Genomic DNA, 26,572 nt, shown 5'->3' with positions numbered 1-26,572 from the left:
TTTGGTGCTGATGCCCTCTTCCCCAGCCATCTTCTCTTCTGAAGCATAATGTCATAAATAATTTTTTAATTAAAATTAAATAGGATAAAAGACTAATTTGTAAAACGTTTCAGAATTATTAGAGTAAAGGCAGAATTATGAAATCCTGCCTTTGGTCAGACTTTGGGTGTGCCAAATTTAATGTTTATCAAATGAACCAAATCAAACAATTATTTTAATATTTTAAAAGTATCAAGCCATACTTGGCTTTATTTGCCAATAGCTGGCTTACTGAATTGTGCCCATATCAGATACAGTAGCTCAGAAAAAGGAGGGTTCTTCATTATCTATGGGCATCAATTGCCAAAGGATACAGATTTCTCCTTCCATCCCTCCCTTGATTATACACTAACTTGTTTCTATCTGTTATTTATTGCCACAATAATGTTGTGTAACAAATCACCCCAAAACTCAGGGGCTTTAAAGTACTAAGCCTTTATTTAGGTCAGGAGTCTGTGGGTTGAGAATTTAAGCTGTACTCAGATGGATGGTTCTTCTGGTCTTTGGTGGGCTTACTCACATGTTTGGTGGTTGGTGATTGATAGTTGCGTCATAGGGGTGTCAGGGACACATGCAGCAGTCGAAACTATGCATGTCATCATGTTAAAGGGAGAGTAGCAAGAAAAGAGGCAGGAACAGGCAAGCACTTTTTAAAGCCTTTGCTTGCATTAAATTTTCTGCTTTCCAATTAGCCAAAGAAAGTCACAAGGCCAAGCCCAGCGTCTACAAAGATCAATGATATGGGAAGGCTTGATATAGATGGCGATTAGTGCAATCCATATATCATATTCCACTCTTATAATAATTATTCACAACATTCCTACATGCAAAATATGCTTTCCTCCAATGCAGGATCTCAAAAGTCTCATTCAGTCATATCATCAGGCCTAGAATCCAGTATCTCATGATCGATGATCAGGTGCTGATAAGGCTCCTCTGATGAGGATCCAAAGACCAAGGAATTAAAATGAAAATTTATTGGCCACCCACATACCCAACATTCAGTGATGATAGAGGGACTGGATACAAAAATACTCTATTTCAGAAAGGGGAAAAAAAATGTGGGAAGCAGCTAGCCCTGGTATACATATATAGCATTTCCCACTGGACAAATGTAGCCAGAACCCTACAAAGTAGGGGTGGGCGATGTTTCTTAACTATGTCCATTACGATTCATGAGAATGGCTCACCTGTCCATTGATTTCCATGGCTTTTAACTTTATTCTCTGAAAATACTATTCTTTTTCCATTCTGCTTGGTCGCTTCTGAAGAGGGCATTTATAAATATAATTTCTGAGCAATTTTTTATCCTGCCTCCTGCTCACAGAATATTGAAGGCCCAGTGCTTTTCTGAGTTTTATACAATCTCATTCTCTTTTAATCCAGGCTGGTTGCACTTTGGCCCATACAACTCCCTTAAAAGTTTTTGGGCTTCATATAAATATTGTTCAAGTCCACTCCATTGGCAAAAGCCACAGTTATAATTTTTTTTGAGATAGGCCTCTTTGTCTAAATTTTATTAGTGTTTCTTCAGACATGTCAGGCTGTTGCAAGGCAACACCCTTAAGATTTCTAGAAATACTTTTGTCTAGTTGAGAGGGTCTACTTAGAAATTCCTTAATTCTATCAAATATCTTAACACAGTCTTACAAAACTATTTTGGTCTTTTAGTATTAAGACCACATGTTTCTGGCAGCTCCCTGGATTTAATCTGTTACTAGCATGAGAGGCTAGAGATGAGAAAAAAAATTTTTTTCTAATCCAGTGAGTTATGTTAGTATCTAAATTTTACTTAAAAACTGGCCAGTTCTTTAACTCATCTCTTTCTTGTTTTATCTTATTATGCATAGCTAGTAAGAGCCAGGTGACATTTTCAACGTTCTGTCTGGCAATATCTTAACTCAAGTATAAATGCTAATTTGGTATATTTTCTATACTCTAAGTTACCACATTTTACCAAATGTTTCACTAGATAACATAGTTTGCCATTTATCCAGGCTGCTACAGCAGCTTCCTCACCATTTTTCAGCCTCCATTCTTTCAACACTGTTTTTCCAGTCTCTACCCACTGCCTTTCCCAAAGCCAATGACACATATTTTAGATTTTTATTATAATAGTTCTAAGAACAAATTTCTCTGTTTATTATCTATTGCTACAATAATGCTATATAACAAAACAAATCCAACTCCGGGATTTAAATCACTAAGCATTTGTTAGCTCACAAGTCTGTGGGTTAGTGATTTAGAATGAACTTATCTGGGCCATTCTTCTAGTCTGAGCTGAGCTTCCTCACATGTTTGGAGGTTGGCTGGCTGTCAACCAGGGTAATAGCCATTACTGGGCCAGCTATGTGTTCCACATCATCCAGCAGTCTATCCTGGGAATTTTATCATGGTGAAGGCAAAGAAAAAAGCAAAGTGGAAACACCAAGTACTTTTTCAAGCTACTGACTGCATCAAATTTTCTAATGTTTCATTGGCCAAAACAAGTTTCATGGTCAACTCAAGTCAATATGAGAAGACACTGCCAAATGATGTTGACACAAGGAGACATGAAAAATCAGGGCCATTAATTCAATCAATCTAAAGCACATGATATAACTGACTCAAATGTGTGAAATTTTTTCATCCCAATAAGATGACAGACATCTCCAAGAAAAGGAATTGCTATGCCTTTTTTGTTTTCTCTAAGAATTGCTAAGAAAACACATATTTTGTGAAATAGAAGATATGGAAAATAGAGTAATAGTTCAAAGACATGTGGATTTAGATGAGGATTTTCAATATCCAATGCCTACAGGGGTCTGAAAGGTAGTATAATTAATGAAGCCAGTGGGGACAGGAAAAAATGGGCTGTGGCAGGGATTATGGTGAACTGTAAAGCCCCATATAAAAGCAGCAACTACTATTCACTTCCAACAGATCATTGTCCTAAATATGGGCAAAGTGTTGCCAGATACTACAATTTTTCAAAACAACCCGGAAATCCAGATTTTTTTTGATGTGAAATCTCCTGCTTTTTATTATTGGTAACTAATTCAATGAAAAATAAAAACTAAACATTGAGGAGACCATTACTAGATGGTTTCACAAAAAGATGTCCACAACTGCAAGCTGGATCTGGGCCATACGTTGCCAGTTTGTAACCTGTGCTTTAGATCTTTGTAGATAGATGGTTCTTAACTTTTTTCCAGCTTTACTGAAATATAATTAACACATAAAATTGTAAGATATTTAAAGTATACACTGCAATGATTGGATATATATAAACATTGTGAAATGATTCCTCCCATCGAGTTAGTAAACATATCCATCACCTCACATACTTATCTTTTTCTGTGTGTTCAGAACATTTGAGTTCTACTCTCTTAGCAAATTTAAATTGTACAAAAGAGTTATCAACTATTATCACCATGTTATACTTTAGATCCTCAGGCCTTATTCATCTTATAACTAAAAGTTGATAACCTTTTACCAATCTTTCCCTATTTTCCCCACTCCCAGCCCCTGTCAACCACTTTTCTACTCTTTTATCCCTATGATTTTGACTTTTTTTTTCCTTTTCCTTTTTTTTTTTTTCAGATTCCACATACCAGTGGTACCATGTGGTATTTGTCTGTCTGTCTGGCTTATTTCACTTAGCATAATGCTCTCCAGGTTCACATTTTCTTTATCCATTCATCTGTCAGTGGACACTTAAATTGTTTCCATAACTTGGCTATTTGTGAATAATGCTGCTATGAAAATGGGAGTATAGATGATAGATTTTTTTGTTTGTTTGTTTATTTGTTTTTTGTGGTACGCGGGCCTGACTGTTGTGGCCTCTCCCATTGCGGAGCACAGGCTCCGGACACGCAGGCTCAGTGGCCATGGCTCACGGGCCTAGCCGCTCCACGGCATTGGGATCTTCCCGGACAGGGGCACGAACCCATGTCCCCTGCATTGGCAGGGGGACTCTCAACCACTGCGCCACCAGCGAAGCCCTTTTTTTTTTTTTTTGATGGATTTTAATTTCAAATTCAATACATCACAAATAAATCTAGTCTGGACGTGAGTTGGAAATTAGCACATAATCCAGTACTTTCTACCTTTCAATGATATTACATTTGCATCTAGATTTTTTTTTTGCTTTCATGATGACCATGCAAATAAACAGTTTATAAAGGTTCAACCCAGTCAAAGCCCAATTCAAACTGGTATAGGCTTAATGAGAATCTGGCATAAGACGTGATTTTTCTTTCTAGTATTTCCCATACATGTTGGTATCCATGGAAATCTAGGGTTTTCCCTAAATATGCATACATACAATGCTTTGAAAGAAGTTATTAAAGGCTAAGCTTGATGCTGAAGACACAAATTAGGAAGTTCAGTCAAAGTAATTCTACTAGTAGCACCAAATATCTAGCTAAAAATAGCCAGTGTTTCATTGAAACTCTTAGATTTATTTTCCCCAGTATTATGAGGAAATAAAAAGACTGTGAAGATAGTAGAGACATAGAAGGGTTAGTAAAAATGGCTTGAAGAAATGTAAATTCCACTGCTTAGATAGATTTAGCCATTTCATACTATGGTATACTAAAAAAGAAAGATAATTTACACATCAATTATCAGACTTGGACTAAAAAATAATAAGGTCCTTTTGGCAATCCACTGGACAAGTGTCTTGAATAATACGAAATTCTGTTCCATGTTGAGTTGTATTGTGTCTACTTCTGGGCACTGCATTTGAAAAAAGCAGCACTACACTAGAGTATATTCAGAGCAGAGTGACCAGGATAATTAAAACTAAAAGACTTATTATCCCAGTTTGCTGGGGATTGAGGGAGTTCACAGGATGCAGAGTTTTCAGTGCTAAAACTAGGAAAACAAACCAAGTTGGTCACCCTAGGGAGACCTTGAATCCATGCTGTAGAAAGAAATGCTAAGGGTTTCAGTACATTTACCTGAGAGAAGGCATGATAAATTCTTCTGTGTATGCTTAAAGACCACTATTATTTTCTTCTATATAGCCCCAAGAGGTTACAAGGATCAATAGGTAAAGTTACAGATTTTGGTTCAGTAAAAGAAAAAAACTATTTATAGTCATACCAGCCTAAAGATGAAATGAGATACATCAAGAAGTAGATGTTGATGAAAATTCTCAAGTAATGGGAAGCATTTGATGTAAAGATATATCAGGAATCTTGCAGAGAGGATTCAAAGTTTTGGAGGAGGAGAAGGGGTTTGGATTATATGGCCTTTACGGTTCCTTCCAATTCTGTTTACAACCTCCATGATTCTATTATGATTATAGGATATTTTAAGTAATACAACCAATATAAGTTTGAAAATTTTACATTCATTATCAAAAAAGTAATGGAAGAATTCTGAAAGAGCAAAATAAGGAGAACCATAGGGCAGGAGAGAAAACAAAATTAATCTGAGGTTAGTGTAACAAGTGATGTAAGCTGTCAAGTCACTTTTGAAGCAGGCAGCCTCAGATAAGAGATCAGCCATGGATGAAGAAAGACCATTTTAGAAGAGAATGAGAAACAGTCACTGAGGATGGTAGAGTAATTCAAGCATTAAATTAATTCTTATATGTTTACCAAAGGGATGACGAAAAATATGCCTATTCCTCTGTCTCAAGAAAAGTGTTTAAGTCACCAGGGTAACTGAAATGCCAAGTATCTAGACAAGGTCGGTGCCAAGTATTAACCCTAAGTTTGCCTATATCAAATTTCTGTATCATCTAAGAGACAAACTTTAAGCCTGTCCTTGACTTCTTGCATTTGGGTTAAGTAGCACCAGGAACTGGCAAAATGGAAGTCAGAGTCATGCCCAAAGTACTTCCATCTGTTTGAGACCAACCAGTTTTAGTGCCCACAGGACAGAAGAGCCCTTCACAAGATTGAATGAAAAAGAATTGGCTGAACTCCAGATCCTGAGGCACTAATACAAACCTGAATTTCATTTTCAGAATCTTGCTTTCATAACACAGTCTACCTGAATTTGCTAATTTGCAAAACTTTCCCACCCCTATATTCTTACCTATATTAAGGATGAGTTTTGTCTTCAAAATAATCGAGGCATGAGAGTAAATTGCAGTGGGATCCAAATAAAGTTACAAAAACATAATCACAGTTAAACTTATTGGATTCTCACTGAATGCATACTTTTGTACTAATTATTGCAGGGCTGCAAAGAAAAAATAGCTGTATCCTCTGACTTCAATGAACTTACAGTTCCTGGGGCAAGACAGGACAAAATATTTCAATTTGACAAATGTTATTTGAGCACTCACTAATGGGGTTCAATACTTTCACACGCTTGTCTTAGAGTGGATATTGTCCACATTTTACAAGTGAAGCAATATGAACTGCCCATAGGGTAACCATATGTAGCTTTTTGCCCTGACCAGTCCCAGTTTACGTCTGTTGTTTTGGTGTATTTTTAACAGCATTCTTTATCACTCTCCAAATTTCCTCAGTTTTGATTATCAATTATATGGTCACCTCACAGTAGTAGATGGCAGACCTGAGATAAAAATAATGGTCTGCTGATTTCCTGTGCTCTTTTGAATGTGGTCTTAAATCGGATATTCTGTGGTGAGAATATGACAGACATGAATTGCTATCTTCTGAAAGTCCATTGCTAACACTACCGCTTCCACATGATTACTCATTCATCCTTATGTAAGCACTCTTGTCCCTTTGTGGCCTGATACCTGGTCGATCATCCTCATCTGTTCTTTCCTACCTGTATCACAGCTACTACCACACATTTTCAACTTAGGACTCTAGAACCTCAATATTTTCATTGTTCATGAATCCAAAACCCTGGCCTTAGGCTTTCTGGACTCCTTAAAATCACAATCAATCGACATGTGACACCTATTCCCATTGGATACCAAATGATTATCAGGAACTATGCCATCTCTTAAAAACTAAAACTCCAATACCACACATAAACCAAAACTTCTTTTTATTCCAGCTTTTCTACCATCATTCCTGCCTAACCAACTTCCTTCAGTCTCATTTATAGTTACTGTTTGTTAACTCCCATGTTTTCTGCCAGATAATCAAACTATTTCTGGCTTCACTTTCCTTTCTACTCAGCCTGGACTCCATGAAAATCTCATCTATTCCTATGATTTTTATTTTTTTATATTCAAATAACATGAAAACAGAGTCATATGTTTGTAGCCATAGCACTTCACATAAAAACCTGGGTTATTATGGGTACTCAACAAATGTATGTTGAATAAAGAAATTATAATGGTGGTATTACCTGTTCTATGTTAAATTTTCTCCTTTGAATTTTCATAATGGAGTTATAAATAGCATATCTGAAAGGGCTAGGTGGTATATCACTGGTCTAATGAGGCTGTAGTAATTAGTCAAATCCTCAGGTGAGCCAGGCTTGCTTTGAACTACTACATGAAAATAAAATAATATCCTAATCTGTGATCAGCTATGCCACTTACTATTACTTTTATGATTAGATTTTATAATATTAGTAAGTGTAAATCTCTTTATTCCCTCCTAGGTACTTAGCAACTTATTTTAATTGTTGGCCAGTAGGTATGCAGTGGCTCCCAGACTTTGGGCTTATGCCCTAAATAGCAGGATGTCCTACAGGAATAGTCAGTTTATAGGCACAGTTAGCATTACACATTGCATATGAGAAGTGCTCTAGAATTCACTGATGAATAAGCATATTTTCTCACTCACATACGCACAGAAAAAATTAAAGTGTAATTATATAAAAAGAGCCTAATGGAAACATTTTAAAAATTGTGTTTTTAAAAAGTATGTACCACTCATCAACCAATATTTTCAAAATATAAACACTTTCATACAATGAAATACCTTATTTGTAAACAGTTGACTATTTTAAATAACTATAATATAAGTAGGGCTTTGTGAAATTTATTTTTTTACTTACCCTGAAATTTTCTTGAATTCCAGGTTTGTCTGTAGTTATGCAACCCCTATACAGCTTTACTTCGTTAGTCTTTGGCAGACTTATGTTTCTGATGGTGGCAGACCAGTTACTTTCAGACCAATCCATCTACTGAGGACACCAAAAATAATCTGAATAAAACATAAAAATGAAAATTTTATATAAAATAATATAATCTAATATAAATTACACACAAAGAGTATATATTCTATATAACGTGTGTATATATATATTTCTTCATAATTATTACATACTATAAAAGCTATAAATTGTAGTTCAGGAGTAATAAAAAGGAGGATTTCTGTTAAACATCTAAGGTTTTCAGTTGGGAATTTGAAGGTCTAGATTCCACTGCCACACTACTAGAATAGACAAATCATTACAAAGACACTCAAACCTTCATGGATTAAGGAAATCTGGAATTGCTAAATGCCTTCACCCAACTATTTGCCAGAATGAAAATTAAATCATCTCTGGAGGAAGAGAACATCATCTAGAACATCAAATTTATCTAAAATCTTATACACAATTCTTTGGCCTTGAATAAAATATACCCAACCTTGCACAAATAAAGGATGTGAGAAATTAAAGAAAAAATACACACTACAAATAGAAAAACAGGAGATTCATATATTGAAGTTATCAGACAAGGGCTATAGAATAATTCTGACTATTATAGTTGAAGAATTTCAAAAAAATAACAAAACTTGTCAGAAAGCTAGAAACTAAAAATCAAGAACCATATGGGACTTCCCTGATGGTCCAGTGGTTAAGACTCCATGCTCCCACTGCAGGGGGCGCCAATCCCTGGTCAGGGAACTAAGATCCCACATGTCATGCAGCATGGCCAAAAAAAAATCCCCAAAATACCAAAAACTCCCCACAAAAACCATATAGAAATTCTAGAATTTAGAGGTACATTAATTGAAAGAACTCAAAAAAATTGTTTTTTCTCTACTTTGCACAGTAGACAAAACTGAAGAAAGACATAGTTAATTGGAGGTTAGTCAGAAAAATGTTCATCCCGAAGCACACAGAAACAAAAAGAAATGAATGTGAGTAAAGGCCTAACACATCAGGCCTGGATCTTGGAAATTATAAAGCTGTGTAAATATTGTGTCTATATCTGCCTTGTTCACTATGTGAGAATGCACTTGGATTGGAAGAGATGTGAGTTGGCATTTGGGACTTGGGCCTACATGAATAGAATGATATTCAGCAGTTAAAAACAAAGGCAATAATATCTTTGTGTCAAAGGGATTTACACACATCTTGGTACTTATCTTTGGAAGCTGTAAATGCCCTATGTGCATGACAGACCAATTCTGTATATACTTGCATATCTCTTGTGCTCCGATAGGGTGAAGGTGCTATATCTACTGGATTTTTTGTTTTTTAACCTGTGTTCACAATTATGGTGGTACAAATGAAAATACAGAAAATACACAAATTATTGAATATGATGGAATAATCATATATATGATTGTTTATACATGTATATATATGATATGAATAATATGGTATATAATAATATATAACATATATATGATATATACCCAATATATATAATAATACATATACGAATATAACTATATATAATGTTATATATGTTGTGTACATATATATGCTATATATATATATATATATATATATATAAATGCATGATTGGAGAGGAGAAAGACAATTGGGCAGAAATAATACTGAAGAAGTAATGTCTGAAAATATTCCAAACTGATAAAAGACATTAAGCCACAGATTCAAGAACCACTATAAATGCCAGGAATAAGAATACAATTAAGACAACACCTAGACATGTCATAAGAGAATTACTAATAACCAAAGACAAAGGGAAAATATTAAATCCAGCCAGAAAAAAAGCCATATTAGCATCAAAGGAGCAACAATATGGAAAACTTGTCAACAGAAACAGTGTAATGAGATTTTCAAAGTTCTAAAAGAAATTAGTTAACATATACTTCTATAAATAGCAAGAAGGGACTTCAAAATGAAGGTACCAGAAGTCTATTTCTGACTTAGATGTAGGTATCAGACAACCACTTTCACCAGGAACCAAGAAAAATTATAATGCTATTTAAAAATAAAAAGAGTGATTTGAAGGCATAAAAGCACACCCAAGGTAGCCAAGACTTGAGTCAAGCTCACAGAGAGAACGGACACAAATTGGAGTATGTATATAAAACACAGAGAGCTGTTCAAAGACATCAGAGTATACCCAAGGCAGCCAGACTTGATATATCAAGGTCAAGTGAGAATGAAGGCATACTGAAATAAACCCTAAAATTGTGGCTCTTTTCCCTTTTAAGGCATTCTACAATTCTTGCAAGGAGCATGAAGGCTAACAGAAAGCAGATTTCTTGAGCTTGCAGCAGTCTCACTGGGCTTAGAAAACAAATGTTAGCATTTAGGGCTACCAAAAAAGCCATAATCTAAGGGCCAGTATTTCAGAGAAAAGGGAACCACAGCAAAGTGAGTCTAACATTCTACACACAATTTTCCCTTGAAGCAGTTTTATAAGTTCCAAGCTTTACTTGTATGGAGTATTATTCTGAGAAACCAAACTAAAAGTAGCTGTAAGAGGTGAAAAGGCTAAGCAGAGATTCCAGCAGTGTCATGGCACTAAGGAGACAAAAAATAGACGTTAGAGCCTACAAAGGAAGAAGCACCCTGGTAAATGATCAAGGCTTTCTGGTAAGACTCTGAAAGGGATGTGTTCCAGAGAAAGGACAAAATGTAGATAGACCAGCCTCAATAGGATCAAGGCAATTTGGCCATACTCTATCTTCCTGTAAGAAGGAAAGTATATTCTCCCTAAAGGAAAATAATGAGATCCAGAGCCTCTAAATTTTTCTTGCATAATGACTAGTATTCAGTATAAAATTAACAGGCATGGCATGAAACAGGACCAACCGACTTAAATCCAAGAGAAAAGGAAGTCAATAGAAACAGATCCAATGGTGATCCAGATATTGAAGTTATAAAACACAAACTTATAAAGAACTATGATGAATATTTTCAAGAATACAGGCAAAAATATAGAAAATTTCACAGAAATAAATAATAAAAATAATCAAATTGAAATCTTAGAAATATAAATGAATTAACAAAAATTTTAAGTAACCCAAATTAATAATTTGATAGATAGGTTTAACAGTGAATCATACAGAATACAGTAGATGAATAGTGAACTTTAAGGTAGGTCAGTAGAAAATGTACAGAATGAAGCATAGAGAGAAAAAGAAAAATATAAAAGGTCTATTATATGTGTAAATGGAATCTAAGAAGAAAAGAGAGAAAATGGATCAGAAGAATATTTGGAACAATATCAGCCAATAGTTTTCCAAAAGTGATGAACACCATCAACTATAGATAAGGTAATATCTATGAATCCCAAGCAATGTGTACGTATGTGTTGTGTGCGTGTGTGTGTGTGTGTGTGTGTAGTGTGTGTGTATGTATATATATATCCACACAAAGCACATCATGGTAAAGCTTCTGAAAAGCAAAGACAAAAAAGATAATGCTAAAATCAGACAAAGGAATTTTTAAACTTCCATTACCTTCCAAAAAGCACTAATAAGGCTAATAGCTAATTTTTCTTTCAGAAAAGACTAAAGGAAGAATAAAATAGGAGTTCTTTAAAGGACTGAAAGCAAATAATGCAAACTCACGATACAATTTATAGTGAAAATATCTTTATATATGCAGGCAAAATAAAACATCTTCGGACAAACAAAAGCTAAAAGAATTCCTTACTATCAAATTTGCACTAAAACATACTAAAAAGGAAATGTTTATGAGAGGGAAATGATCTAAGGTAGAAGTACAGTAATGCAGAAAAGAATGATGAACTCCAGAAAGGGTAAATTTAAATGGATATTGAGCATTTAAAGCAATAATAATGCTAAATTGTATGGTTTTAAATATGTGTAGAATCAAAATTTTTGGCAACATATCACAAAATGTAGGAGGTGTGAATAGAGGTAAAATATTAAAAGGTCCTTGCACGTTTGGGAAGTAATAAAAGCACTAATTTAGATCACATTTTAATGAGACAAGGATGCATGTTGCAGTCTCTAGGGCAACCATTAAACGATATGAAGTATTTATTACTAACAGGGCAATAAAGGAAATAATAGAATTTTTAAAATATTTGATTAATTCAAAAGAATCCAAAAAAGGAGAAAGAAACAACCAAGATAGGCCAAAAAGAAAGTACACGGTAAATTAGTAGATATAAACCCACATACATTGGTAACTACATTAGATATAAATGACTAAAGACTCCAAATAAAGGACAAATATTGTCACTCTAAAAATGAAAATAAAACTCAAATAACATGCTGCTTACCAGAGACATACCTTAAATGTAAGGAAATATAAAACATGAAAGAGTCAAAAGAATACACCATACATACAACTAACCCAAAGGAAGGTAAGTTAAGAAAATAAGAGGACACTGCTCAGAATGTCCATCATTAAAATGTCTACAAATAACAAATGCTGGAGAGGGTGTGGAGAAAAGGGAATCCTCCTACACTGTTGGTAGGAATGTAAATTGGTACATCCACTATGGAGAACAGTATCGAGGTTCCTCAGAACCTAAAAATAGGTTGTCATATGATCCAGCAATCCCACTTCTGGGCATATATCCAGACAAAAGTATAATTTGAAAAGATATCAATACATGCACCCCCTATGTTCATAGAAGCACTATTTACAATAGCCAAGACATGGAAACAACTTACATGTCCATCGACAGATGAATGGATAAAGATGTGATATATTATACACACACACACACATATATATGTATACAAACACACATACTATGGAATACTATGGAATGTTACTCAGCCATACAAAAGAATGAAATAATGCTATTTGTAGCAACATGGATGGACCTAGAGATTATCATACTAAGTGAAGTCAGAAAGAGAAAAACAAATATGACAAATATTTGAGACAAATATTTTAGATTCCACAAATCACTTATATGTGGAATCTAAAATGTGACACAAATGAACTTATCTATGAAACAGAAACAGACTCACAGACATAGAGAACAGACTTGTGGTTGCCAAGGGGGAGTGGGGTAGGGGAGGGATGGATTGAGAGTTTGGGATTAGCAGATGCAAACTATTATATATAGAATAGATAAATAACAAGGTCCTACTGTATAGCACAGGGAACTGTACTCAATATCCTGTGATAAACCATAATGGAAAAGAATATGAAAAAGAACATATGTATGTATAACTGAATCACTTTTCTATACAGCAGAAATTAACACAACATTGCAAATCAATTATGCTTCAGTAAAATTTTTAAAAAAGAAAATAAGAGGGTAAGAGATAAAGAGACAAACTTAATAATGATAAAATGTCAACTCAACAGGAAGGGATAATTTTAAATTTGCATGCACCCAATAATATAGGTTAAAAATATACAAAGCACACATTGGCAGAAGGGAAAGAAGGTACAGACCTGCAATCAGATTAGGAGACATTAACACACCTGTCTCACTAAATAATAAAACAACTGAATAAAAAATTAGTGAGGATATAGAAGATATAAATAAATTGTCTTAGTTTGGAGAAGCAGATTTGGAGATAAGGATTTAAATGCTAATTATTGGGAGGTCCAGGGAATACTGGTAGTGGACTGGGGAATTGTTAAAGGAAAGAAGAGTCAACTACTGCTATGTGCTGCTGTGGACACTGGAGCTTATTCTTGTCAGGCATCTTTGAGACAAAGGTAAAAGAAATGAACAAACACTTCCTCTGTATTATCCCACCCAAGGAGTAATAGACCTAGATAATTTATACACATACACCTACTCCCAAGAGTCATCAGTTACAGGGCTACTCTCTAGGGGAATAAGTTCTCTAGCACTTCTGGTCTACAATGTACACATGGCCATCATGACCTTCCATCTTTCTGGAAAAGCCCTCAGTCATAGAGTTGTAAGTCGTGGGCAATATGAAGTAAGTCAAAGCACATGGTAACGTCCCAAGGATATGACTGAGGCACTGACAGCATCTGCTACAACAATTAACAAAAATGACCTGACATTTATACAACACTGCACGTTATAGAAAAACTGTAGTATACACATTATTTCCAAGTGCACATGGAACATGTGTCAAAATAAACCATATACTGGGCCATAAAACAAGTCTCAACAAATTTTAAATGATTAAAATCATACTGAATATGTTCATTGACCACAGTGAAATTAAACTAGAATTTAATAACAAAATGATATCCGGGGAAATCCACAAATGTTCATATACTAAATATTATACTTCTAAATAACCCACAGTTCCACTTTTAAGAAAAACTGATGTTGTCCGGTGTGGCAGGGAAGACAACCCTGTGGTAGAAAAATGTATGACAAGACATAGCAATCTGAGAAGAAGGGTATGTTCCATACAGAGGGAATAATATGTCTGAAGGTTATAGAAATCAAGGAAGGCTTCTTGGAGGAGGCATCTTGAAATGGGCCTTAAAAGATTACTAAGATTTGGCTGGGCAGAGGGAAAAAGAAGAAAGGACATTGCAGGCAGAAAGAACAATGTGAGTAAAAATAGGAATGAACACAACATGTTGGGGTCAGTGAACTTTAATGAAATCTAGATTCTTTGCTGGGTAGCCATGGGAAATAAAGTTGGAGAAATAGGATGGGATCAGATAATGGTGTGGAAAGCAAAGATTTTAGCTATGGTGCAATACAAAAGAGGTGCATGTGTATATACTTATGTAGGAAGCTTCCATTATAAGGGCAGCTTCAGTAGAATATTTAAAAACCTAAATTTAATTCACAGAGATATTAAAAGCAACTGAGTAAATATATCCCTTTAATAGCACATGCAAAAGTGGTCCACCTTCTGTTCCAGGAAAGCGTTCTTCTGTTTAGTATATATTGTAAGAGCAGGTTGCTATCAAGCCCAATATTATTTAGTAAGAGACTGTTACAGTAGAACAATCTAATTCAGCCCATTCTTGGTCTTCCAGCAGTCCAGCAGTAATGGACTGCTTCAGTTAAATGAATATTGTGTACATTTGTCATGCAAATACAGAGGGTTTAGCAACATTTACAAAATCTGAGTACAACTCAAGTCACTTAACAGATTAAGAATTCAAAATCCAGGTGCTTTAAATTAACCTTTCAGCTCATTTCAGTTTATCTTTGATGATTCAGAAAGCTCTTTAGGATCTTACAGGGTGATTTATAGAAACATTTTCTTATGTGTTCAGAAATGCTGAGCCTGGAAGTGTCCAGTCGGGGGTGCTGAAGAAAATAATTTCTTGTAAGGTGATACTCTAAACCAGTATGGGAAAAAAAGTATAATGGGGTATTGGGAAAACCTTGAAGAACATCCTGCCAACAGCTGCACAGATTTGGAAAAGGAGAATGTCTCCTGTTCTGGGCATGGATGTAGGACTGTGTATTCCTCATTACAATCCCCAAGGAAGATACTGCTTCAGTCCTAAGTCATAGTAGGTACATTCTATAGCTCTCTGTTTATTCACAATGATTGCCTCTACATCCCTAGCCTAGTCTCTCAGAGTGCACCATCCTTGGAGTTTGTTCCCTTAGGTTTCAGATCTCCAGAGTTCTGAAGGTGGAAGAACTAAGGTAGGACACCATAGCAGGAATCCAGAGAGACAAGGAGGCATTAAAGTATATGCAGGATGGTATGGAGAACTCAGAATATAGAGACAAAATAGATTCTACTGTTAAAACCATTTTGAGGTCCAGAGAGTGTTGGGGAGAGAACTAACATAAGTAATATTGAATCTTCACAATTATTATTCATATATTATGTTTGTGAAATTATCCCCATTTTACAGACAGGGAAACTTGAAGTTCACTGAGATTAGCTAAACTAATGTACATAATCTACCCATACTCACACAGCTAATAAGTCTTTGAATCAGTATTTAAACTCAGATTTGTCTGATTCTGAAACTGCTCGCTTTTCACCATTCTACACACTCTCACATTCATTTTGGCAATAGGTCAGGAAAGTAAAGAGGAAAATAATAATAGCTAATATGTTGAGTGCTGTGTGTCAGGTAGGGAACTAAGCACTTCCCACACATTATCTCATCTTAAAGTTTTAGAAACTGAGGTCCAGAGAGCTTAGATAACATGTCTAAAGTCACATACTAAATGAGGGAAACCAGAATTTGAACCTAGACTCTGATTTCAGAGTCTACTTTCTTAAGAACTGTGTTATATTTGACTAGAAGCAGACCATATATACCCCAACCTGATTTTTGCCACTCAAAGGCAAAATGCCCAGAGTTCTTCATCCAACTAGGATGTAAATACCCAATTAGGAAGTTGTACTCATATTTTAAATTTGTTGTATTGGTTTTGCCCCAAACAATCTGTTAGAAGATATTGCAGTACCTAGCAAAGAGGAGGAGAGAGAATTTTGTTCATGGATAATGCTACTTGGGAAAGGGCTATCTCCCGCATTATCTAGTGCCTGTTTTTAAGGGGCAATACCTGGTTCACAGCTGAGAGTAATATATAGATTCAATTATGTCAATTTATGCCATATGGCCCCAGACAAATTCACCAGCTTCTTCTGAACTGGTTCATCTTCTGTAACCTCCCCTAGAATGTGCTTTCATTCCTCATGGAGCTCCACCCTAACCAAACAATTCCATATCCTTTCCTCTCCTTCAGGAAAGAAAGGCAGTAGTAAATTGCATATATCTGTTCTCCAGCTTGTGATATACCTGAGAGGTTTCAAGTATTGCTTGGTTCTCTAGAAATTCAGTTCACAAAAAAATTAGATAAAAAAGATCAAATCCCTTGCTATATTAATGTAGTACCATGTTACCTGTAATTATACTAGCTGTAGAAAGGACAGGGTTTCAAATGGTACCAATAGATTAACGACTCCTACTACTCACACACTACTCATCTATAACACTGGTGTCAGAAGGGAAGAAAGGCCTGACAGCTGTGTTCTAAGTGTGCTATTTCCTATTACACCCTTCCACTAAGGAATTCTTCCTTAGGGGATACCCTCTAACCTGAGGAGTGTCTATAGGTGATAAGGCAAGGCACCCTGACTCTGACCAATAGCTCTCTAGATGCAGGAGTGAATAAGCAATGGCCTGTGGGCCAAATTCAGACTGTTGTCTGTTTTTGTAAATAAAGTTTTATTGGAACACAGCCACAACTATTCATTTAGGTATTGTCTATGACTGCTTTGCCATTGCAACAGGAGAACTGAGTACTTGTAACAGAAAACAAACATAGCCCACAAAGCTGAAAACATTTACTATCTGGTTCTTTACAGAAAAAGTTTGTAACCCTGGTCTATGGCAACAGTTGACTTGGAAACTGTCAATGAACACAAAATCAACCCATACAAACAAATGCCCCTCAGGTACCTTCTGCTGCCCTCTATTTTCCTGTTGTTCTCTCTCCAGCTTCACTGGAGATCCCAGAAGGAAAATGCCCTATAAAAAGTAACGTAGGGCTTCCCCTGGTGGCGCAGTGGTTGAGAGTCCGCCTGCCGATGCAGGGGACGCGGGTTCGTGCCCCAGCCCGGGAAAATCCCACATGCCGTGGAGCGCAGGGCCTGTGAGCCATGGCCGCTGAGCCTGCGCGTTCGGAGCCTGTGCTCCGCAACGGGAGAGGCCACAACAGTGAGAGGCCCGCGTACCGCAAAAAAAAAAAAAAAAAGTAATGTAGAGCTCTTTAGGGAACTTATAATTTCAGTAAATGGAAAAAAGTATAGAGTGAGATAAAACCTTCAGAATACCGAACACTTAAAGTGGTAGGGCTGGGTACGAGGGGAAGATGGCAGAACAGTAAGACGAGGAGATCACCTTCCTCCCCACAGATACACCAGAAATACATCTACACGTGGAACAACTCCTACAGAACACCTACTGAACGCTGGCAGAAGACCTCAGACCGCCCAAAACGCAAGAAACTCCCCACGTACCTGGGTAGGGTAAAAGAAAAAACAGAGACAAAAGAATAGGGACGGGACCTGCACCAGCGGGAGGGAGCTGTGAAGGAGGAAAAGTTTCCAAACACTAGGAAGCCGCTTCGCGGGCGGAGACTGCGGGTGGCGGAGGGGGAAAGCTTCAGAGCCGCGGAGGAGAGCACAGCAACAGGGGTGCGGAGCGCAAAGCAGGGATATTCCCGCACAGAGGATCAGGGCCGACCGGCACTCACCAGCCCGAGAGGCTTGTCTGCTCACTCGCCGGGGCGGGCGGGGGCTGGGAGCTGAGGCTCGGGCTTAGGTCAAATCGCAGAGAGAGGACTGGCAGCGTGAACACAACCTGCAGGGGTTAGAGCACCACAGCTAGCCGGGAGGGAGTCCGGGAAAAAGTCTGGACCTGCCGAAGAGGCAAGAGACTTTTTCTTCCCTCTTTGTTTCCTGGTGCGCGAGGAGAGGAGATTAAGAGCGCTGCTTAATAAAGGAGCTCCAGAGACAGGTGCGAGCTGTGGCTATCAGCGCAGACGCCAGAGACGGGCATGAGACGCTAAGGCTGCTGCTGCCGCCACCAAGAAGCCTGTGTGCGAGCACAGGTCACTCTCCACACCTGCCCTCCCGGGAGCCTGTGCAGCCTGCCACTGCCAGGGTCCCGGGATCCAGGGACAACTTACCCGAGAGAATGCACGGTGTGCCGCAGGCTGGTGCAACGTCATGCTGGACTCCGCCGCTGCAGGCACGTCCCGCACTCCGTGCCCCTCCCTCCCCCGGGCCTGAGCGAGCCAGAGCCCACGAATCAGCGTCTCCTTTAACCCCGTCCTATCTAAGCGGGAAGAGATGCCCTCTGGCGAACTACACGCAGAGGCGGGGCCAAATCAAAAGCTGAACTCCGGCAGCTGTGCGAACAAAGAAGCGAAAGGGAAATCTCTCCCAACAGCCTCAGGAGCAGCGGATTAAATCTCCACAATCAACTTGATGTACCCTGCATGTGTGGAATACCTGAATAGACAATGAATCATCCCAAATTGAGGAGGTGGACTTTAAGAGCAAGATTTATGATTTTTTTCCCCTTTTCCTCTTTTTGTGAGTGTGTACGTGTATGCTTCTGTGTGAGATTTTGTCTGTATAGCTTTGCTTCCACCATTTGTCCTAAGGTTCTATCCGTCGGTTTTTTTTTTTGTTTTTGTTTGTTAATTTTTTTCTTAATAATTATATTTTATTTAATAACTTTATTATATTTTACTTTATTTTATTTTATCCTCTTTTTCTTTTTTCCTTCCTTCCCTCCTTCCTTCCTTCCTTCCTCCCACCGTCCCTCCCTCCCTCCTTTCTTTCCTTCCTTTCTTCTTTCTGCCTTCCTTCCTTCCTTCCTTCCTACTTCTACTAATTCTTTCTCTCTACTTTTTCTCCCTTTTATCCTGAGCCGTGTGGATGAAAGGCTCTTGGTGCTGCAGCCAGGAGTCAGTGCTGTGCCTCTGAGGTGGGAGAGCCAAGTTCAGGACACTGGTCCACAAGAGACCTCCCAGCTCCACATAATATCAAACGGCGAAAATCTCCCAGAGATCTCCATCTCAACGCCAACACCCAGCTTCACTCAACGACCACCAAGCTACAGTGCTGGACACCCTATGCCAAACAACTAGCAAAACAGGAACACAACCCCACCCATTAGCAGAGAGGCTGCATAAAATCATAATAAGGCCACAGACACCCCAAAACACACCACCACACGTGGACCTGCCCACCAGAGAGACAAGATCCAGCCTCATCCACCAGAACACAGGCACTAGTCCCCTCCACCAGGAAGCCTACACAACCCACTGAACCAACATTAGCCACTGGGGACAGACACCAAAAACAACAGGAACTACGAACCTGCAGCCTGCAAAAAGGAGACCCCAAACATGGTAAGATAAGCAAAATGAGAAGACAGAAAAACACACCACAGATGAAGGAGCAAGATAAAACCCACCAGACCTAACAAATGAAGAGGAAATAGGCAGTCTACCTGAAAAAGAATTCAGAATAATGATAGTAAAGATGATCCAAACTCTTGGAAATAGAATAGACAAAATGCAAGAAACATTTAACAAGGACCTAGAAGAACTAAAGATGAAACAAACAATGATGAACAACACAATAAATGAAATTAAAAATACTCTAGATGGGATCAATAGCAGAATAACTGAGGCAGAAGAACGGATAAGTGACCTGGAAGATAAAATAGTGGAAATAACTACTGCAGAGCAGAATAAAGAAAAAAGAATGAAAAAAACTGAGGACAGTCTCAGAGACCTCTGGGACAACATTAAATGCACCAACATTCGAATTACAGGGGTTCCAGAAGAAGAAGAGAAAAAGAAAGGGACTGAGAAAATATTTGAAGAGATTATAGTTGAAAACTTCCCTAATATGGGAAAGAAAATAGTTAATCAAGTCCAGGAAGCACAGACAGTCCCATACAGGATAAATCCAAGGAGAAATATGCCAAGACACATATTAATAAAACTGTCAAAAATTAAATAAAAAGAAAGCATATTAAAAGCAGCAAGGGAATGTAGTGGAATAACTGAGGACATGGAAAGGAGACGTGACCCATGAGCGCCCCCCCAGCAAATTGGGGGCTGGCGACTAAGCCAGAACTGCAAACAGTCCTGATTGCTTTGAGCCCCCACCCCCGGCAAACCGGGGGCATGCGAATAAGCCAGAACTGTGAACAGTCCTGAATGCTTGAGCCCCCCCTGGCAAACTGGGGGCCTGCGAATAAGCATTGAGTGCTTTGCACACTGATCCATGAGATGTCCTCAGTATAATCAGAATGGTGGGAATGCAAGGAAATGTCCTTGTGCTACTTCAGTATAATCAAAATAATGGTGGGAACTTTGTGCTGCTTTTGCACTCAAGGACGAAGCACGGCATGTTTTCAAGAAAGCCCATTGTTGCTTGTATAATCAATAGAAGCATATGTTGCTGCTTTGGCATTTCTGAAATGTTAAGAAAACAAGGCTTAAAATGTAAACATAGATAATGCTTTAATAAAAGCTACCACAGCAGGACAGACGGCGCTGTTTTGCCTGAGCTAGCGGCAGCCCTCTACTGCTGTGCTTCGGCACAATTCATCTCGTGCGATGAGCTTACTTTCGGCCCTGTCTTAAGATAAACTGCAACAAGGGAAAAACAACAAATAACACACAAGGGAATCCCCATAAGGTTAACAGCTGATCTTTCAGCAGAAACTCTGCAAGCCAAAAGGGAGTGGCAGGACATATTTAAAGTGATGAAGGAGAAAAACCTGCAACCAAGATTACTCTACCCAGCAAGGATCTCATTCAGATTTGATGGAGAAATTAAAACCTTTACAGACAAGCCAAGGCTAAGAGAATTCAGCACCACAAAACCAGCTTCACAACAAATGCTAAAGGAACTTCTCTAGGCAAGAAACACAGAGAAGGAAAAGACCTACAATAACGAACCCAAAACAATTTAGAAAATGGGAATAGGAACATACATATCGATAATTACCTTAAATGTAAATGGACTAAATGCTCCCACCAAAAGACACAGATTGGCTGAATGGATACAGAAACAAGACCCATATATATGCTGTCTACAAGAGACCCACTTCAGACCTAGAGAAACATACAGACTGAAAGTAAGGGGATGGAAAAAGATATTTCATGCAAATGGAAACCAAAAGAAAGCTGGAGTAGCAATTCTCATATCAGACAAAATAGACTTTAAAATAAAGACTGTTAGAAGAGACAAAGAAGGACACTACATAATGATCAAGGGATCAATCCAAGAAACAGATATACAGACTGCCAACAAACACATGAAAGAATGCTCAACATCATTAATCAGAGAAATGCAAATCAAAACTACAATGAGATATCATCTCACACCAGTCAGAATGGCCATCATCAAAAAATCTAGAAACAATAAATGCTGGAGAGGGTGTGGAGAAAAGGGAACACTCTTGCACTGCTGGTGGGAATGTGAATTGATACAGCCACTATGGAGAACAGTATGGAGGTTCCTTGAAAAACTACAAATAGAACTACCATATGACCCAGCAATCCCACTACTGGGCATATACCCTGAGAAAACCATAATTCAAAAAGAGTCATCTACCAAAATGTTCATTGCAGCTCTATTTACAATAGCCTGCAGATGGAAACAACCTAAGTGCCCATCATCGGATGAATGGATAAAGAAGATATGGCACATACATACAATGGAATATTACTCAGCCATAAAAAGAAACGAAATTGAGCTATTTGTAATGAGGTGGATAGACCTAGAGTCTGTCATACAGAGTGAAGTAAGTCAGAAAGAGAAAGACAAATACCGTATACTAACACATATATGTGGAATTTAAGGAAAAAAATGTCCTGAAGAACCTAGGGGTAAGACAGGAATAAAGACACAGACCTACTAGAGGATGGACTTGAGGATATGGGGAGGGGGAAGGGTAAGCTGGGACAAAGCGAGAGAATGGCATGGACACATATACACTACCAAACGTAAAATAGATAGCTAGTGGGAAGCAGCCGCATAGCACAGGGAGATCAGCTCGGTGCTTTGTGACCGCCTGGAGGGGTGGGATAGGGAGGGTGGGAGGGAGGGAGACGCAAAAGGGAAGAGATATGGGAACATATGTATATGTATAACTGATTCACTTTGTTATAAAGCAGAAAGTAACACACCATTGTAAAGCAATTATACCCCAATAAAGATGTTAAAAAAAAAAGAATAAAAAAGTGGTAGGGTGAACTAAGAAGAGGGCAAATTTAGGATGGTGTAAGTTAGCATGAAGGTACTTAGGACCTCAGGAGAGAGGATTTTTTTTGAGCATGACAGTTTCCTAGTGCCTATTTATTTGTATATTCTTTACTACAAACTTCCTAACTTATACACAGCAAATAGGAAGTAAATTATTCTTCTATAGTCCCTATACTCATTCATTCATTCAAAGTTTTGAGCCAGGTACTAGACTGGATTCTGAGAATATAACAGTGAATAATCGGAGCTTGTTTCCTCTTCTCATGGGGCCTACAGTTTAGTGGGGAAAAGAGAAATTAAAGATATGCTCGCAGAATTCATAATTCTGATAAGTACCACAAAGGAAAACTATAGGATGCTCTATGACTATATAACAAGACGTCCAAATATAGCTTGGAGAGGTGGGGATAGTGTTACAATAACAGCAACATTGATAAAGAACATTTAAGCTAAGACCTGAAGGGTGGATAGCAGTTTATATGAACAGCTCTTTCTCCTATTTCTATTCTTGCCTGGGGTAGCATCTTGGCATCTTCAAAGACTTGAAAGAAAACCATATTCCTTAGCAAGAGTGAAAGAAATAGAACATTAGGTTGAATATATAGTTAGAGTTCAAATCACACTGGACACTGAATGCTCTAGAATTTTATTACAATTACAATGAAACACAATTTATAAGCAATGGGGCATCATGATTCCACTTACAGTTTTGTTCCATCACTCCAGGAAGAAGGTAGGGAATAGATGAAAAGAGTGGGAGTAATAGTTTTCATGGACAAAGTCTTAGGGGGCTCTTGGAATAGTTTCTGACTCTCCTCACTTTTATTCATTTTTTCTCCATTTCCATACTCCCTACTTTTCTGCTTACTCTTTTTCCTTGCCTTCCTCTCCTCCACTCTAAATGGTCCATTGACTTTGGGTTTCAGCTGTCAAGCTTATGCTATTAGTTTTACTGCTTAGCAATCAAATCAGCTCTTGTTGAAGGCCTGGGAAGCCAGACATCACTTAAAGTGTCAGAACATAGGTTGTGTGCCAGGTTGAGGTCTGTCCGTAGGGCAACTTGTGTTTGGAAGTTGGAAAACATTTGTACTATAGATCTTGGCTCGGTGGGTGCCCAATGCTTGTTTACTCATCAATTACAGTGAACTCTGTCTTGACATACAAATAAAACAACACAAAGGTCCATCTCAGGGTCAAAAGATGAAGCCTATGTGTATGTGTGTGCACGTGCACGTGTGTACATGTGCACACCCTGGCCCTCCCTCTTATTTCCAACTAAATTGTAACACTCGATCCCTTGCCCATCATTGAACACCCACATCCTGGGCTCTCTGACTTTCTCTTCCCCTACTTCTTCTTTTCTTCCTCCCTTGTTTTTTTTTTAATTTCATTTCATAGCATTTTTCTAATCGAGGAACAAGAAGCTTTCTCTCCAGCTAAAGAACTGTGTCATAAGTAAGCAGATTGAAAAAAACCTCTTTTGGTATAAGGGTCCTTCCAAGCACAGCTGCAACCTCCGCATATTCACAATTGACTGCTTAGGCTACATGGAAGCCTTGTCTGTTGCAAACATTTACAACTAAAAGACCACAGCCTACTGTGATTCAATTATAGCTGCCCATATACAGTATACTCCATACATCAGTGCTGCCCATCACCATAAAGTATAGCCATTAGAGCTCTTATGTCACAGTAACCATAACCTGAATAATACTGTGATGGAAATTTCCATTTAACAAAGATTTCCAAGCCTTGAGTGATGACCCATTTATTTCAAGCAATTTACACTTACATAAACTTCATTTTCTGCCACCTAGAAACCAAAAGCCAGGGTAACAGTGAACCGTCTATTAGGATTAAGCTCTCTACATTTTGGTCTTCGGGTTTCTTACTTTATCAGACCTCCTCCTTCTTCTCTTCTCTGCTGCCTGGTGATAAGTCCCATGCTCACAGTGAGAAGGAAATGAATATACAACCACAGAACAGCCTCTGCCTTGTCCTGGAGTTTCTGAGAGATATCCATCAAGGTAGTCAATTTCCAGCTGAGATATCCAGGTGCCCCTCAAGGCAACAGAGCACTGAGTTGCTCTGGGTAACTTGATATATCGCTTTCCTTACCCCATCTGTGTTCTGGTCTAGCTTGGACCTGGAGCTGCTGTTGATTCTACCTCCATTTCCATGGCATGGCCATCACCACTTTCAGAAATGAAGCCTACCCTATTCTCTTCTTTGGTGTTGCTTGTCGATTTCAGTTTCAATCTAGTTTCTTTCTTGGTGGCAAGCTTCCTACAGGTGTTACATATTTCCATCAGCCTCTGGCCCCTTTACTCTTCCACAAATTCAGTTAATTCTTTTTAAGATTGGTATCTCCTTAAAGGGTGAGGCAGCATATCATAGTCAATTAGAGCAGTGCTTCTAGCAGTTTAATGTGCATAAGTATCACCTGGAGATCTTCTTAACATGCAGATTTTAATACAGTAGGCCTGGGTGGGGCCTGAGAGTCTGCATTTCTAATACGCTCATAGATAATGCTGATGATCCCGGTCCACAGGAAGATTAATACCTAACATACAGAGTTGTGTATTAAGTAAACCAACCAAGTGAAAGTGCCTAGTAAGAATGAAGGGAATCCACATATTTGAGTCCTTACTTTGAAAAGTACTATGAGATTTTCATACGTGATCTAATTTAAACCTCATAAGAACATCATTAGGAAGCTACTATTAGCCTCATTTTCATGATAAAGACACAAGGTTAATACCTTGCCCAAGGTTCCAAATGTGTCTGACACAACATTCAGGTTCTTAACCATCACATTATACTACTTCTACACTTATTAAGAAAATAGGCCAAAGGAATAAGGACTTGGCAAGTTAAAGCTAGTGGTTTTGATCCAAGATATAGCCATATAATCAGGGGTGATCACGAGAAGTTAGATAGTTACCTGAATTTGGTGTATAGGCACTTGATTATCAAAAAATTGGTTGGACAAGAGTGAAGATTGCCTCAATAACGAAGACTCTATGATGCTGTATTTGGTAATGGTTACATTTCAGGTGACAAATATTTATCACTATTCTGGATTGAGAATGGGCACAAGAAGCCAAATGGGGTTCAAATAATTAGCTTTATCCATAGTAAATCTAGATTTGAAAACTGGATTTGATGTGAAAGCTAAAATTGGGCTTCCTACTCCCTCATCACCCCGAATTTTAAGATAATGAACTCCACTAAAGGGCAGGCATGATTTATCAAGCCAGGTAAATAAATCATAAAAGAGTAGAATAGTAGTTGGCAGCCACTAGAACTGATCTGCTTATCCCATAAAGACTGCAAGCACATATGAAATTCACCTTGTCTGAGTACAGAGGTCCAAGAGAGATAGGAGAGAGAGAGATTGAGGTAAGCCTGCATTGTCTTTTCAATACATGTATTCTGGTTAAAACAAAGTTCTTGGGAAGGAGTGTGTAGGATTTAGAAGATAAACTGGAAATATTCTCTCCAAAATAACTCTCCATATCCCTCTTACTACACAAAAGAGAAGCAGAAGTCCCCTTACATAAAGTCCTAGGCAGGAATCATGGGACAGGTAAAAAAGTATCCTCTCTCCAGGTAATGATAAACATGTATTTTCTTGATTTGACAGCATGGAGTAGAGGTTAAACTTCCAGGTTCTACTTAAGTCACAGGGGCTTAATTATGGCTTTGCTAATTACTCTGTAACATTAACAAAGTCACTTAATGTCTCTGTAGGTCAATTTGGCAACATCTAAAATGGTAATAAAAGGAAAGAATTTTGGGGAGATAGTGGA

General features: G+C 38.0%; 1 protein-coding gene across 6 annotated transcripts in view; it reads right to left on the bottom strand.

The window, feature by feature from the left end:
* Window positions 1-26,572, bottom strand: part of LOC307180253 (uncharacterized protein) — a 1,346,125-nt gene that overhangs the window by 161,240 nt on the left and 1,158,313 nt on the right. For 4 of the 6 annotated variants that reach the window (XR_013825695.1, XM_079910373.1, XM_079910377.1 and 1 more), the window contains one exon: window positions 7,228-8,114. The gene's annotated coding sequence lies outside the window, so the exon portion shown is untranslated. Of the gene's footprint in view, window positions 1-7,227; window positions 8,115-26,572 lie in introns of those variants that run through there. The other 2 variants (XM_079910374.1, XM_079910375.1) reach the window with 1 other exon arrangement.

The sequence above is a fragment of the Stenella coeruleoalba genome (genome assembly GCF_951394435.1).
Source record: "Stenella coeruleoalba genome assembly, chromosome: X".
Classification (NCBI taxonomy): Eukaryota; Metazoa; Chordata; class Mammalia; order Artiodactyla; family Delphinidae; genus Stenella; species Stenella coeruleoalba.
Note: the sequence above shows the minus strand (reverse complement) of the source record. Positions and strands in the feature narration are given on the sequence as shown.